Raw genomic sequence first — 16,410 nt, forward strand, 5'->3', positions numbered from 1 at the left:
CTGTGTCTTTTTTTTTATAAAACTTTATGTGTTCAGTAGAACATAAACTGTTTATATGATGGAGCTGGAGATATATTACCCAATAGCCATCAACCAAGCACTGTGCAATGCATTGTGAATACAGTATATGCTGTATTTACCGTTCTCTCCCTCTCTTTCCATTATACATTTTGTTCTAACGGGTTGCTGTCACATTGATCCACTGTCCTTAGAACCTTTAAGATTTTGTCGAAAGAGAAATAAAAGCACTTTTTTTTAAAGGTCGCTCGGAGCTCTGGGTCTCAAACATCAATCTCCTGTATTTAAAACCAAGGTATTTCCTATTGTGTTCTTCGAAGAATACTAAAAGGCCGCTTCTCTGGGATGTCTGTCTATGGATTCTAATAGCTATTGGCAGATGAGCCATTTGTAACTCTTTTACTATCTTATTATTTGACAGATTTCTTTACGATTGAAAACCGATACTATTATAGATATTTTCGTACTGCCTATTTACTTAGATAGCATTCAGAAGATACATTCAATGCATTCAAGGACACGTTTCCAAAAATGTTGCTGACTGATTACATTGATCTTTTTTCTCACAGCATAACACAAGAAACATATTAAACTCTGTGTCCTTTTAAATAATAGAGCACTTTTTGGTACAATTCCATAAATATATGGTGCCCCCCAGACTATTAACATCATTGAAGAAGTTCTGAAGCACCCTCTTAACCATACTTAATAAGCCTAATTTTTTCTATCCATTGTATGATCCCAGATATGTCTTAACTGGTAACTGGCCCAGGGGCAAGAAAAGCCAAGTGACCCCCTGCTAACTCACATATGCACTGGCACATATATTTATGCACACACTCGCTAACACACACACATACTTATACTAACACATACTCAATAACACACAATTACACGCACAGCTAGCACACACACTTACATATTTGTATTAACATACATTTACACATACTCATTCATGCTAACACACCAACACGTACGCATTCATACTCACACACTTACACGTAAACATGCATGCTAACACACACACACGTATACATCCACACTCACCCTACCATACATACTCACCCCCTCCGTTAACCTCTCACTCACTCATTCCCTTCCTCCCCTTCTCTTTTCCCTCACAACTTTACCTTACGTGTCTCTTCACCCCATGGCTCATGGGCCAGTCCGCCTGTGGTCTTAGCCGGTGGTGTATTTACCTTTGATACTGCCCTACGCCTAAGCCAAGGCAGTGTCACCAGTGGCCCTCTCCGTGCCACTGCTGAACACTAGCATGTGATGTCTTATCCCGGAGCCCTAGCCTAGGTACGTCAAACACTTTAAAGGATTTGAAGAAGCTTGGCATGTGTCTAAAGCTATCCTAAAGAATTTTAAAAAGGAAGCCTCAACGGGATAATTGGTTCTTTTCTGCCATCACTCTCTATGTATCTATGGAAACAGAGCTAGACAATAATTTAATGGGTTAAGCTTTTACTCTATGTTATAAATTGGCAGCAATAGTGTAAAAATGTGCGCAGTTATTCAATCCTTATTTTAGCATTGTGTTCACAAACTAGCACTTGAAGTAGGCCAACGCTATTAAGATGTTGTCATAGTTTATTCAAAAAATATATTCCCATAAATAAATAATTGCACTTTTTTTCATTGAAATCCCCGCAACTGTAAGGAAAGTATTTTCTATATCTTATATTCTGTTTTATGCCTTTGAACGACACTCCTTTCAGAATAGTGTTTCCCATGGCTTAGCGTAGAAATTACTGTTTTTTTCCACTGGGTAACACTGAAATTTCAGTGGTGTCAAACTCTAGTTTTTCAAGTTAAATTATTCAGCTGAAATAAACATTTAAATTTAAAAAAAAAAAACCCAGTAATCTCCTCAAAATTATTTATTTATATACATTCACTGAGACTTGAGAAATAACATTAAAACGAATAATTTTAATAAAATTAATATTTCACCTATTTTTTTTTTATCACAAGAAAGAAAATAGCAGAAAAGGCAACTGAGTTAGTTTATTAAAGATTTATTTTTTTTCATGCTGTTCCCTAAGATACGCTATATTTATTTACTCTTGCTTTAAATAGAAAAGAATAAATCTCTGAAGAATTTCATGCAACTGATGGATTTTGGCACTTTGTGCTATGTTGCATTCGTGAGGCATAAACGTATCAATTAATTCCCTATACAGAAATGCGAAATGTGACAGCCATCTGCTTGTATCTGACTTGCTTCTGCTAATACAGGCCAGATAAAATTAACATTGACATGAAAAAAATATTGGACTGATGTATTAAAGACCTAGGAACCTTTTTTTTATTCTTGTTCCGGGGGGTATATGCTCCTTACTTTTCCCCCAATACTTCCTCCCCATTGCCTACCTTCGAGAAGTTAGCCATTACATAGAAAAATGATATGGCCACAGTAAGTGGTAGCTAATAGTCCAGCATGTACTCGCGCATGGCTACCCCAGTCTACAATTTCTACGGTCTTTGGCCAGTAATGGCTAGCTGGATATCACGAGAGCTGCAGTCAACGCCAAAAAAGTTAGTGTGTAATGTCGGCCAAAACAACCCCAGTCTATAAATAACAATTGCCATGAAGTTCAGCTAGCAATATGGCTGGATGAATATTTTTGTAGATACAGTCAACAAAAGTTAGTGTTTGTACTGTAGACCTAAGATACCCCCCAAAGTAGCGGACTGTATTGGTAGACCTAAGATACCCCCCAAAGTAGCAGTCGCATTGGGAGGCGGGTCCCACGGGACCCGCCAAAAAACTTGCGGGCGCGGGCAGTCTTGCTGGTGCTGCGGGCGGGTAGCGGGCGGTCAGGCACTGTACCTGCGGGTCCCGGTAATCCCGCGCAGTCCGGAACATCACTTCCCGTCACTCCGCCTTGTTCCTGGGCAGAACAAGAGAAGAGACGCTGTGAGGGAGCAACTCGAGGGAAGTTCAGGTAAGGAGGTGGGTGTGATTGGCCACAAATGTGGTGGGAGTGGGCGGGATTGGAACACCCACATTGCGGGAGCAGACGGGATTGGACAAAAATATCAGCGGGATCGGGATTGAAAAAGCAGTCCCGCACAGGGCTCTACCCTAAAGCCCAATCTATAGTTACGGCTACTATTCCCATAATAACCAACTGGCAATGTTGCTGATGATTTATTTCTAGCTCAGCTTTCTTTTATGTCCTTTTATGTATGAAAGTAATTGATAATTCGAAGTAACAATTAAGCATTGTTTGAGTACTCACTCAAATCTATATTTCCACTTCCAGGGTGGGAACTCTTCAGGCTTGACCCGGAGTCTCAGAATGAAGCCCTGCTTCCTTGGGTCTCCAGGTCAGTTTCTTTCTTTTCTAGGCTGGGGGGGGTGACATTTTATCACCCCAACTTTCCACCCTTAGGGAGAGCTCTGGGTAACCTACCCATTGCATCGCATGTAGATGTGCTTACATAAAGATATGACATCATTATGACTCAAACATACATTATGCATACAAAGTCCCAGCAGTGCCACAAATGGAGGCCAGGACAACTGGCAACTGGGATACGAGCCCAATTGTTAAGACTGTATTGGCAAATGCAGGATTGTTTTCTTCTGTGTTCCATTTATATTAATTTTCACACTCCGTGGAAAGCGAAACAGCTATCGAACATTTTATTGAACCTGCAAATTAACCTCCTCAGTACCAGTGGCCTCATTTTAAGCACATTTAAGGCACAGTTTATCAAATTGGGATTGTGTTTTCCACCCATAACATGATTACTCATTTATTCATTTTTTATTTTAAATTACCCTTTTTCCATTTTTTGATAAAGATCGCATTTCCATGAAATAACATAATTTGTTAAAGGCCGGGACCTGGTAACATTCTTGTGACCCAAAGCAATTGTGTATTTCGTCTCAGGTAATGCTGAACATTCTTAACATAACGACGAAAATATGTCCGCTGGGATAACCGAATGAACGCAGAGAGCAGGTAATAAATGCCTGTGGTGATGTCATTACAAATGAGATGTAATTAACTAACTAATGTCACAGAAATATTATTATATTTGCTCCAGGCCGGGAGAAAAATAACAAAGTTTTTTTTTTTTTTTTAATCAATAAAAAAAAGGTCACTAGGGTCACAAACAAAATGCGGCTATTGAATAATTGTATACATGCGGGGCTAATGGTATACATGTGATATCCCTCAGACATGTTTCATAATCATATTCGTTAACAAAGTTATACAGTAAACAGGCGTAAAAGTACGGTCACGGTGACGTACAGTAATGGTTACCCAGAGCCTGCGCTCTGCAATAAAGTCTAATGTAAAGCAGGTGAGGGAGACACATCTGCGGCACGTCGATCTGTCCTCAATTACTGTGATAAAATAGTTTTGTGAGAAGGAGTGTCACCCTGCGGTGACTGGAAAAAAAAAAACAAAGCCACTGGGTATTTAGCAGAGGGATTTGCAATATATATATATAGTTAAAGTATAACATATAGTCAACTCTCATCACTCTCAGACTGATGAGGAGGGTGATGGGAGTTGTACCCCTCGAGAGCAGAGGTACAAAAAAAGGACACCATTCCTGTTTATGTTTTTATCTTATATTTTATTTATTCAGCATGACTACAGAATTTAACCCCTTCTTATACTTGTTTACGATGAGATATGTTCGTACCTAGAAACTTGGAAGCTCCGGCTATCTGGAGCCCTACTTTGAGGGGGGAGTGGCTTCGCGAGGGCTAGCCACTCATATGGGTTGGGAAAGTCACATGCTTGGGCAGGGCTACCTCCAAACACATTAAACTTGTATGAAGGTGGGAGGGGAATTGAGTTTTTTTTTTTTTGAGGGGGTGTATTTTTAACATTATAACCGGCCCATTACCACTATGGACGATGCGTCCAAAGGCATTGTGTGCATTTACAATATGGAGGCCCAGGATATGACATCACATCCCGGAGCTCTGAAGAAGGACGTGGCATTGGCGGATGTTGTTGACTGGTGGCGCTTCTCAGGCTTAGGCCCCATTTTTGTAAGACATTTAACGTTGAAATGTTTAAAAAAAAAAAAAAGCAAGATTTTAATTAAAACAATTAGAATGAGTATTTATTCCATTTGTGATCCTGCTGCTCTTGGTGGTTATCTTTGGTATTCAACTTTAATATCTTAAAAATATGCAGAACACCGTTAAACTAAACACAGTCGGTAGTGAAATATTTATATATACGATCCCAATCTGGCCTGTCTATCCTGAGGCACAAGAGAAGCAGGTCCTGAAATTCCCTCTGCCAGAGATAGGAGAGACGCTGATTGTTAGTGATGTTTTAACAGTATGTTTCACATGCCATGTTTACCCTCTAGGACACGGTAATATATGCAACAATAATTTACCGTAAACGGGAATGGCTGCATATATTAATTGATTTTTTTAAAAAGGTGAAATGCTGTGTAGTAACTAGATGTTGAAATGATCTTACCTTGTAGAGGATATTAGGAGATGTGATAATAAAGTATCATTACCTTTAAAGGGGAACTCCCGACATTTTTTTTAAGAATTAAAGTAGAAGAGCAGAAAAACTTATATAAGGTTTTACATAGGTGGCCTTGGTTCCGTCAATTCTCGGATGTCAGACGTCTCAGGTGTGGTACTAGCCAGGGCTGATGTCAGACAGATGCCCTATGTGAAAAGGTTTAAAATCACTTTTTTACTGGTTCTAAAGCAGAATCCTCACCACGAGTACCAATGCTGAGCCAGACTGGTGAAAACTGGGGGTACAACTCGCCTTGGTCTTCATCGAAACCTTGAGGGATGCTTGAAGGAAATGTGGCACTGCATGTTTTCCTCAAGTTGGGCTCCTGAGTTAAGTCCCCAGTAGTTAGTGATACCGTTTTTCACCTTTTTACCTTTCCCATGACTGTCACCACATTCCTGTTTCACCAAAAATATCTACATGTTCTAGCTTAATGGGTAGACTGCCAAGATGGTAGTCTACCCATTAGAACATACAACAAGTTGCAAAGTCCTATCCATGGGTCTACACCACAGAAAGAAGGTAATTGGCGATGTGACTGACAGAAAGGAATTCTTACCGGTAAAATGGACAGAAAGATGGGTCACGTCAGGTTGTAAGTCAATGAAAAATTTGAACAGAATCTTATTATATGAATTGTGAGCTTCGTAACCCTTAACGGCGAGTACCTGACTTTGCATTTTAAAATGTTGAATGGGCACAGAACTCAACAGAAAGGATGGACATTTCTTCAAAGAAGATATAAAAACATTGAGATATGTTTCTATAAGCACCGTTTCAACTCTCCTTTGTTGCACTGAATAATATAAAACCTATTTTAGTGGCCAGATCCATTGACAATGTGAACAATATACATTATTTTTTAACAATATAGTGCAGCCTGGCTCCTGGAATAACACATTGAAAAAAATCACTTCCATAACCTAGTTTTTGCTCTAAACTGAATTCTGCTCTGCATCTGACAATCCGAATATTTAGGCCTTTTAAACCCTTGGACAAATATGATTGCTCTGAATAAATGGTCATCAACCGTGGGTGACTGAATAAACTAGAATTTACCCATAGGAGGCTTTAGACCAATACTTTTGGGATAAAGAGATAATAACAGCGAAGCCTAGGAATCTAACCCAGCCCTAGAGAATATCGGCGGTACTAAAATATTATGTACAATACCACCTGCATCTCATAAAAGAACTTACAATCAACAGGATACGAGTCTGTAGAGACAAAACAAAAACAGGAGAATGAAAATACCAACAGAGGAGTGTCTGGAGTGTTCCGTTTGATCTTCGCCGTCCTTGAATTCGCAAAACTGCTGGCATCGGCTGAACTGCGCGAAGACAGTAAATGTTAAACCTGTAGGGGTTAATAAAACTAGAACTTGTAGTGAGCAACAGGCAATGAGTTCACTAAATCTAAACTTAACCATTTCCACAGGGACCACGCATTCTTACTGAGTTTCTTTTATTTTTTTCAGCTGGTAACATAGAAAACTTGAAAGGGATGACAAGAACGAGAGACCATACAGCGTCGAGAAACCAGATGCCTCGCGCACATATGGGACTAAGCCAGAGGGGCGCGTAAGAATCACAATGTAAGAAGAAGACCAAAGATTTTCAGATGGTGGAAACAAGGGAGACAGCATGCAGTCTGTTCATCAACACAGAAGAGAAATCATATCATCATAGGATGGTGAACGCACAAAGAGAATTGGGAATGACAAGTGGTGCTTTCTGTTTGACAATTTTTTTTAGAAAGTATCTTGTGCTCAGTATGTTGTACTAGTTGGCTTATTATTCAGGCATAGACTAACTAGGCCTAGGGGACAGTAGGACCTAGGGGGTCGATTGTACCATGAATGGGGCAGATCACCTTTTTGGGGCATTCAGGGTCCCTGGTTCCCCTCTGATCCATGGACCAGTTGAGGAGATCAGATATGTCCCTTGAGGTTGGGACAGCCTCCATAGCTATCTTACCAGTAACTAAAAAATCGATACTCTAGTGTAGTCTAAACGGAATGGGCTAAAGGTGACATCTTGCAGGCTTCAATTTACTTCGTTGGATGGACATATAAAGGTAAGCATTAAACATCTTTATTACAGGTTGCACCCTTTGGGTGCCAAAGAGATGGATGATGGTTATTGCTGCCCCCCCCCATGGTTCTTTGGATCTATTTTATTTAATAAATAACATTTGATATTACCTGCATTTGGAACGCAGGACATATATATTCATGTGTTTTAAGTCTTAACCCCTTAACATGAAAAACTGATTTTTAATTTATAAAAAATGCTGATCCTATTGGTGGCTTCTATCCTGCTGAAATATTCAGTCACCAATGGCAAGCTCATCCAGGGGAAACACCGGGGCAACTGCCCCCTGGGCTGGTCATAATTCTCCAAACAGGCTTGCTTGCAGAGGAAATGTTACGGACCTCATGTGAATGGCTCAAAACAAGGTACAAGTGTAAGTGCGACTGTGTGTGTAAATGTATGTCTCTCTGTGTTTGTATGTTTGTTACGCGGTGGGGGGGGTGGGAGGCCACTTAGCTTTACATGCCCCATGGGCCCGAAGATGTCAGACGTCCCCTGCCTGTCTGCTGTTACAATTAAAAACATATTTGTATGGTGATTCTGCCATTAAACATGGTCAATCCCTTCTTTCTCCACCATGTGAATTTCCATTATTGGAATTCTGCGGCCCCATCGATTCTTTAAACAGCACTTTGGGTTTGAATAATTTTAGCATTTGAATTTAATTTGAGGTTTTCCTTTCCAAAGTAATCTCTGCTATTTTTTTTATTGTCGCTGAGTTTTTTCCGATATATATCAAATGGCAAAATAAAAAAGATGGCTTCTCGAGCATAGTCCAAACGGCTTCATAGTGTGTTTTTAGTATTATCCCATATGGATAAATATTCTGCTGTGTTTTACATATCTGGGAAGTGATCAGCAAGCTGCAAACAGGACAATAGATCCCTTGGTTCTTTCACAGTCTAATAAGAACCTTTATGCTTTGTAAAGGTAAACCAGTTTCTAGGCTGTAACTCATAGAAAATGAGGATTTTATTTTTACAGTATCACTTTTTAATATAAATCTAATGGTATTCCAGGGAATGATTTCTTATTATTCTGTTCTTCAAAAGTTATTTGATTCAAGGTGAATGCGAATATAAAATCACATAGCAAATCCGGAACAACAGAGTAAATTCATCAAGCGTACCTTTTAAAGTGAAGTTGTATTTAACTATACTATCAGCGGGAAATAACTAGGAACAGATAGGAATCCTTTCATTCATGCCATAAGTCACTCAGGAAGGCTGGTTAATCAAATGGAAGCCAAAGTGGAAACAGAAAGATGAAATGCAATTCGATTACAGTTCTTGAGTTATGTGGTCACTTGAGTTATGTGGTCACAGAGCCTTAAAACACAATCCTAAAATTATTACATAGATCTCACTTTACCAAAGTCAAATAGAAATGGAAATGCCAATATTTATTTAATTCCGCCGCACAATTTCAGCCATTAAAGTAGATGTGTCATCTTCCAACATCCTAGATTTTTAGAGTCTGGCATAATTAATACATATATATATATATATATATAATGTTTTTTATGGGTTAAAGCGACTAATACTTATCCACGTTAAAATCATTTCTGTGTTCTGGTGAAATCTTAAAATGTGATGTTCCAAGTGGATCATACTTTAAAACAATAAAACCCAGCTTATCTATTATTTTATTCATATCTCAGTATGCCTTTTCTAGAAATTCCAACTTCAACTGGATGCTTCCATATGGGCTTCAAAACTATAGAGTCATGATATGCATACCCGGGAACTTTCAAATCTTGAAATATTATCCCTTTAATAGCGCATCACGAAGATTCTATGCAACAAATCATAAACTTCAGTCTAATATCTGACTTGTCATACTTTAAAGATACGTTAAATTGAGTTACCTGCAATAAAGGAGGAATATCAGCCGTAACATAGTGGTAACAAAAGCACTAACTGGCACTCCCATATACAACAACAGCAGTGTAGAATGGGAAGGCATCTATTCCAGACTGTGTGACCCCGAGAATCTGCCCCTTCACCTTGAGATAGGAACAAAAACCCTGAGACCCAAGGTCAAACCCTGAATGTTGCCAGGTATAATATTATTATAGGTAAGAAAATAGCCTATGATGTTTTTAGAGGGATTGTTTTAAATGTATTTTTCTTGCATGGGACATGAAAATAATTATCTGCTATACATTAAGGATGCAGTATTTTGGGGAAATACTGTATATAGAAGCCTCAGAGGAAGTGCCGGCAGCAGCGGAGGTTGTCTGCGCGCATCTCGTAGACATCCACCGGCAGCCAGACAGGAGGATCTTAATCTTGTAGTCAGACCTCTGTTTGAGGTCTGATTATAAGATGACCTCAAATATAAGATAAGGGGTATTTTTCAGAGCACTTTCTCTGAAAAAAAACTCGTCTTATAATCGAGCACATACAGCACGTTTCTAAACATGATTATGCCTTTACTGCATGAGAGCTGTCTGTAGAGTTTTAATGTTTCGAGTAGGAATTAAATGTACAAGGGATGGCTCTCATATCTGAATAAAGAAATTATTTTTAATATACAGAGAATATGTCACTTTTTTCTGTTCAGTGATTGATCCTAAAAAAAACCCCAGGGATACATTTTGCTGACTGCCTGCACAGTAGAGATGTCTGACTTTTCTTATCAAAGACATCCCATTCCCCTGAAGTCTACAGCCCAAATCTCAAAACAGAAAAGAATGACACGCAGGAACTGGTAGGAGAAGAGGCTTTCATGTATCAAACATAGTTCTTAGTGGATTAAAATCATACCAAAATGATGGTGTAAGTTGCGCTGTCCAGCTTTTTAACATGTGGTACAGCTATCAGTCAGATTAAAGCTGTCAGGGAACCCATGATGAAATAGAGTCAAATATATAAAAAAAAACTGATTATTATTTTACTAGCTGGTGGCATTTTTTGGAGAAAAAAAAAGTGCACCACTATTCCCTGTACAAGACACTTTATTGTTAAATTCAGGCTAGCTGAATTACATACGCTATTACATAACGAGTATTCTGTATTGTACCGCAATTCTTACACATGTTACATTTCACCAGGCAGCAAAGGGTTCATTTATCCATATTAAAGTATATTTAGCTCAAAGAATGTCACCCTTCTTGATAGAAAGGGAATTAAATCCTGAATTAACACGTACGTGCACTGAAAATAATCACAATCTAAAACGTGACTTTTAATTTGAATGTTTAACCCTTTGTTTACTGAGACTTCTTCAGCATTTTTACACGGTTTCCTTAACCATATAGAGTTTTCCTTTGATACCTATATTTTAGTTTTTTAGATGTATAGCCCAACATTTAGTATGAATAATACATTGAAATAATGAAAATATTGGGGGAGGGGGCATTTTTTTCTAACATTTCACTCCCCAAATCAGTTCAGCTGATCAACCACCACAAAATATATTAATATAATTGTCTTGAATTTGAAAGTAATGACATCATGAAATGTCATGAAGGTTGGAACATTTGCTGGTGAAACTGGCTACAATGTATCCATGTAAAGTACTGCCTTTTTACAATTATAAATTGATTCATTATTGGTATTAATATGTATACATTAAATGATGTATATGTGTGTGTATAAGTTGTATTTCAGTTTCAGTTCATATCAAGGAGAACTGGACACATTTTTATTGCTAGTTTAGCTTAATTGAACCTGATTGTGTAATTACTTTGATTTCAATTGGCTGCTCAGATCTACTTAGACATGCAGTGATTTTAAATTGAAGCAAGCACTCATTATTCGGTGTTACATTTGCTTCAGAGGTTGAATCTTTATTACTTCACTATGTGCCCTGCAAGGTAAATCACTCTTAAGTGGGTAAGGTTTTAGTGTTTGTTCTTTTTTTCTTCATTAGTGTGTATTTTAGACAGCTCATTGAATCGAGCTTTGTATGTCTCCCACATTTTTATAGTCTGTCTATAAAGTAGCACCCATACTGAATTCATGAAAGAAAAATTACTTAGCAGGATTTCCCTTTAGTGGAAAAATGGCGCAGCTCTCTTCTGTATGAGACGTGAATTGCTCCTGGACCTGATTAGAGGTATAGATATAAAAAGCTTTATTGCTCCCACCTGCAGCTTTTAGTTTAATACACTTATTGTATTTGTAGATTCGCCCCATGTGTGCGATAGGCTGTTATAAGATAGGGCAATCAAGAGTGGCTGAGCTGTGGCTGGATACCTTGGCACAAAGTGGTTGGCTTACGAGACTCAATCCTTACATTAGCTCCACTTCACCACAACGGTAGTTATAACTTGTGGGCCGTGTTGAGCGGTAATGGACTCCGGTCCATAACTCGAAGAGTTGAATTCTCCCAACTCCCTTACCAACTTAGCAGAATAATAGCCAAAGTTCTAGCAATTATAGCCTCCATTTCACAAAACAAGTCATAAAAAGCAGCGGTGTGGAGATGGTTAAAAGAGTAAAACAACATTTTCTAATTACAATAATTCTTCAAGGGATTTTATTTTCTTCCCCTTTCGCTGATTCTCTTAAACTACTTCGGAAAACAATTTCATCTCATGATGCAAAGAGAGAAAGTACAGCCCCTGGTGTTTGAGTTTTGCTTAAATAAATCATTTTACAAGTACGATAGACTAGGTGAAAAACCTTATTCTTAAAACTTGCTGAAACACACTATTTACAGATTACAGACTATCGATGCTGGGCAGGTTCTCTTTTTTTCCTTTGAAGTTATTTTTTTTTGTTATGGCACGCACAAACCGAAATGATTTCATCCCACTTCACCTACAGGCAAAGTAAAAACTAAATAAAAAAATTAAATGACTGGCCTCTGGATGGGTTTCCAGAATCACTAATTAACTGCAAGCTATTGGGTCAGATGTTCACTGAGCTGATTTAATTACCAAACCAACATTATACCAAGGCTGTCAACAGTAAGAAGCCCAGACACCGTGCTGTGTGTGCGTGTGTGTCATGAAAACTAAACATCCAACGTCTTTTTCTTATACCGCAAACCTTCCTAAGGTTTATTACAGGACCGGGAGAGAGTTGGATAGTACCAGCTGTAAATACGAATAGAAGATCATCTGATGTACTTAAGACAGACGGAAATGTGAGGGATGGGCAACAGGGAATGGAGAGGACAATTGGATCACTAAGCTGGAAACGCTTTCTAATTACTGTGTGACTTACCGACATTCCACAGCAGATGCTGATGAAAGATCAGGCTATGAACTAGCAGTATATAAAATCCGTCGGAAAAGTAGTCTTATTTATTTTATTAAACGCATTCTGCATAGCCAAAAGTCAGCCAGATCTGAAATATATATATTTTTTTCAGAGCATCAAATAACATTTTTACTTACATTACGCAGACTGTCGATCTTTTGTCTTAGATTTTGGTTCGTTCTGCAAGAAGAGTTTAAATGCTTTAATAAAAAAGGGATTTTCATGTCAGTGGTCTTTTATGAATTGTTTTATCCAGTGTATAACAGCATTACCAAGTTAAGTATGACGATCCCCGGGTAGAAATCCGTCCCGTCTACAAAGCGTTTCCTAATTTATATTTTACATATGCTAGGGACGTCTTCAAGTTAGTCAATATATATATATACATATAATTTTTAATATATATATATATATATATCTACAGTATATAATTATATATATATATATAATTATATATATCTGGTAGTTGCCAATTTCTTAAATATACACCATCCTATTAAAAATCTAAGTAAAGTTTTCATTTTATTAATAATAATAGTGGAGAAGTTTGCATTCTTTAATAATTAAAATGTGTAATGTGTGTAAATACAGCATAACTACTTTTGTTGTTGTTGTTTTAAAACTTTTCTTTGGCATTTATCCATCATTTTCCGGCTAATGGTTAAGGCAGCCAGATGTAGTAAGCTCACCTTTGCATACTTTGTCCATAAGGTGGTCACGGATTCTTCAGGATCACGTTGAAGGAATTTTGGGTCATTTCAACAAAATGTGATCGGTTTATTTGACATTGTGAAATATGGATGGTCTTCACAGACACGTCTATTCCGTTCCTCACCTCACCCTGGAAAATTAAATTTTAATGAGTAAGGTTCAGTCCCCGTTTCAGGAAGTCAGACAGACGAACATTTGATTCCCACAGGAACCAGACATTTAAAAAAAATAAGATGTTAGCAGAAGTTTAGGTATTATACTTGGCAAGGAAATATACAATACTGTATTTATCAGTAATGTGGTCTGATCTACATCTCAAAAGACAAAAACAAAACCATACTTTCTGTGAGTTACTGAGTCTTATAAAAATGCTGCCAACAACGTCATCCTCCTACCTTCCCCTCCTGTTATTTGCAACCCCCATCTCACCCATCCCCCACCAATAGCTCAAGTACATTTCACAATATGTATCACATCCTGCAAAGACGGTTACAATAACGAGAGAGCCTCCCTGACAAAACTGCTCGGTACCTTCAACAAACATACACAAGGTCCAAGTCATTATGATGGAGGTAACATAACAACGTTGGCTTTTTGGCTTATTAAAGATACAGGCAGGCTTCCAATTAAAGTCCCCTTCGTTCCGAGTCTTCCAGCCAGCAATCTGTAATTATTGCAAGGGGTCTGGCAAGATGACGGATGTTATAAAGAGCCCTGGCTGTGGTGTTGCGGTGTTAAACAGTCTTTGGCTCGAAAGCTGACTATACGCACTTGTCGTAGGTTTCCGTACCCACCTGCATCTACATTTTGCCTGTCCGCCTCCAAATATATTGATGCATTTATGCAACTTATTTATTCATTTGTATGGAAACTGCTTTGGAAAAAAATGTTACTTAGTAAAATATCGAAGATACGTCAATCTACCCTTCCTTAAAGCAAAGCTTAACATTTCTATGAGAAACAGAATCCTCCTATATCCACGTATCGAACGCTACCCTCTCTGTTCTCAGTGAAACGATGGTCGCATTGTTGGGGTTGGAAATGGAGTCTTTGAGTCTTTAGTTGAAGTTGATACATTTTCTTGAACCAGCACCAGAGTTATTTCTCAGCATGCACGCTGGGCATTTCATTGTATGGAGACGGCGACCGCAGAGGTGGGGGGTAACTGCTGGGGGCGCTGCTCTAGGTCGAGCCTAAGAGAACCCCAAAGGTAAATACACCATAGAACCCAATGTCAAGCTGGTGCTGTGGTCAACCTTGTAGCTAAGGGGTTATATAAGCTCGTTTGAGCAGGGCCCAATTTGTCAATTTGTTATGTTACATACTACTTGTTGTGTCCTGTCCACCCATTGTACATCGCTACGGAATTTGATGGCGCTATATAAAACAACAATAAATAATAATAATCATGAATCCCTCCATGCATTTGTAAAGGAAAAAAAAAAGAGAAACTAAACAATAATTTAAAGGGATCACAGCTATCCTTCGTATTAAAGTACATATGATGACTGGAGTATTCCTTTAATATATTTACTGCTACCGCCAATTAATATTATTGAATAATGTTCTAAATGACTTCCATAAATATGTACACGTATATGTGAAGCTGTATGTTCATAGGAAATAAGTATCACAGACACAGTGTGAAGAATCCATGTTAGTGTTATTGGTTTTACTGGATATCATTATGTAGATTATAGGCTGGAATCACTTAAATGCCATCGTGTTCATGATGTTCCCTATGAAAAACAGAAGTAATTGCGGTGGCAGCTTGTCAGAAGTTAAGCAATGCCATAATTCAACTAAATCGTAATGCAAATGCAACATTCGAACACAGAATGTTCATGACAGTCTAAGTGAAAGATTCCAACAGAGAACCTATTTGCCATTTTTGGTCTTACTTTTATTTATTTTTTTCTTTCAGTAAATGACATTTGTGGTCTTGATGATAAAAGTACGATAATTGTTACTCAAATCCCGATAATTGCTCCCCTTGCTATGGCACCTTCCTGAGAAGAATCATGTCATTAGTGTAAGACATCGAATAATTCTAGGTTTAGACAATACATAAAACAATTGTGCTGGAAATTTAGTGCAGTTTCTGAGCCATCTCAACATGGAAAATATGACAGTATGAAATGGAAGAAAAAAAATTAAGATTTTCTTTCCATGTTCGGCTTTGGAACCATTGCTGAATGACACATAAAGAATACCTAAAATTGGCCTGTCTCTTGCGGAAAAGTGGATGACAAAGTCCACGTTAAGAGAAAAATAAGTGTTTTAAAGATTTTTGGTGCGCTACTGGGCTGTGTTGCTATTAAATTAAGAGTTAATACAATAGAACCTATTAATTCTTCAGTCATATTATGAAATTTCTCAAAAAAGTTCTCCTTTGAGTTTGAGTCACTGGTCTATTTGCTAAAACAATTTTGTCATCACTTCTCTGGCAGGGGTAAGCGTTATTACACGTGTGCGCCACGAGTAATTCTCTAAAACTATTGTTATAGGTCACCGGATTTTAGGCTGTCATTTAATGTTACATAAGCTTAGGTTGTCCGGTGGTCACTGATGCTCACGCCTGGGAACTCCTGGTGAAACACTGCTTGTCTACACTTCTCAACAGGAAATCTCCAGGTTGTGGGAGCAACATTACGGCACATCCCACTGCAAAAGTTGGGTGTGTTCTGAAACGTCAACGGGACCCCTTACCCTCAAGGGTGGACTCTGAGTAACGCGAGCCAGAGAGCTCCCAGTTATGCTGATGATCCATGCACATTTCTGGGAACTCTCCGGGTTTCACTCAGAGTTTGGGGGGCAGAAGTAATCTATGGAAGATATGCCTGTTCA

At 38.3% G+C, this 16,410-nt stretch overlaps 1 long non-coding RNA gene across 1 annotated transcript in view; it reads right to left on the reverse strand.

Annotated features, from left to right (window-relative positions):
- Positions 1–13,644, reverse strand: part of LOC128503421 (uncharacterized) — a 31,679-nt gene extending 18,035 nt beyond the window's left edge. The window contains exons 1-2 of the long non-coding RNA XR_008355243.1: positions 13,542–13,644; positions 12,990–13,032 (exon numbers count right to left, since the gene is read on the reverse strand). This is a non-coding gene — a long non-coding RNA (uncharacterized LOC128503421). The remainder of the gene's footprint in view (positions 1–12,989; positions 13,033–13,541) is intronic.
- Between the last annotated feature and the right edge of the window lie 2,766 nt (positions 13,645–16,410).

This window comes from Spea bombifrons, chromosome 8 (genome assembly GCF_027358695.1).
Source record: "Spea bombifrons isolate aSpeBom1 chromosome 8, aSpeBom1.2.pri, whole genome shotgun sequence".
NCBI classification, from domain to species: Eukaryota; Metazoa; Chordata; class Amphibia; order Anura; family Pelobatidae; genus Spea; species Spea bombifrons.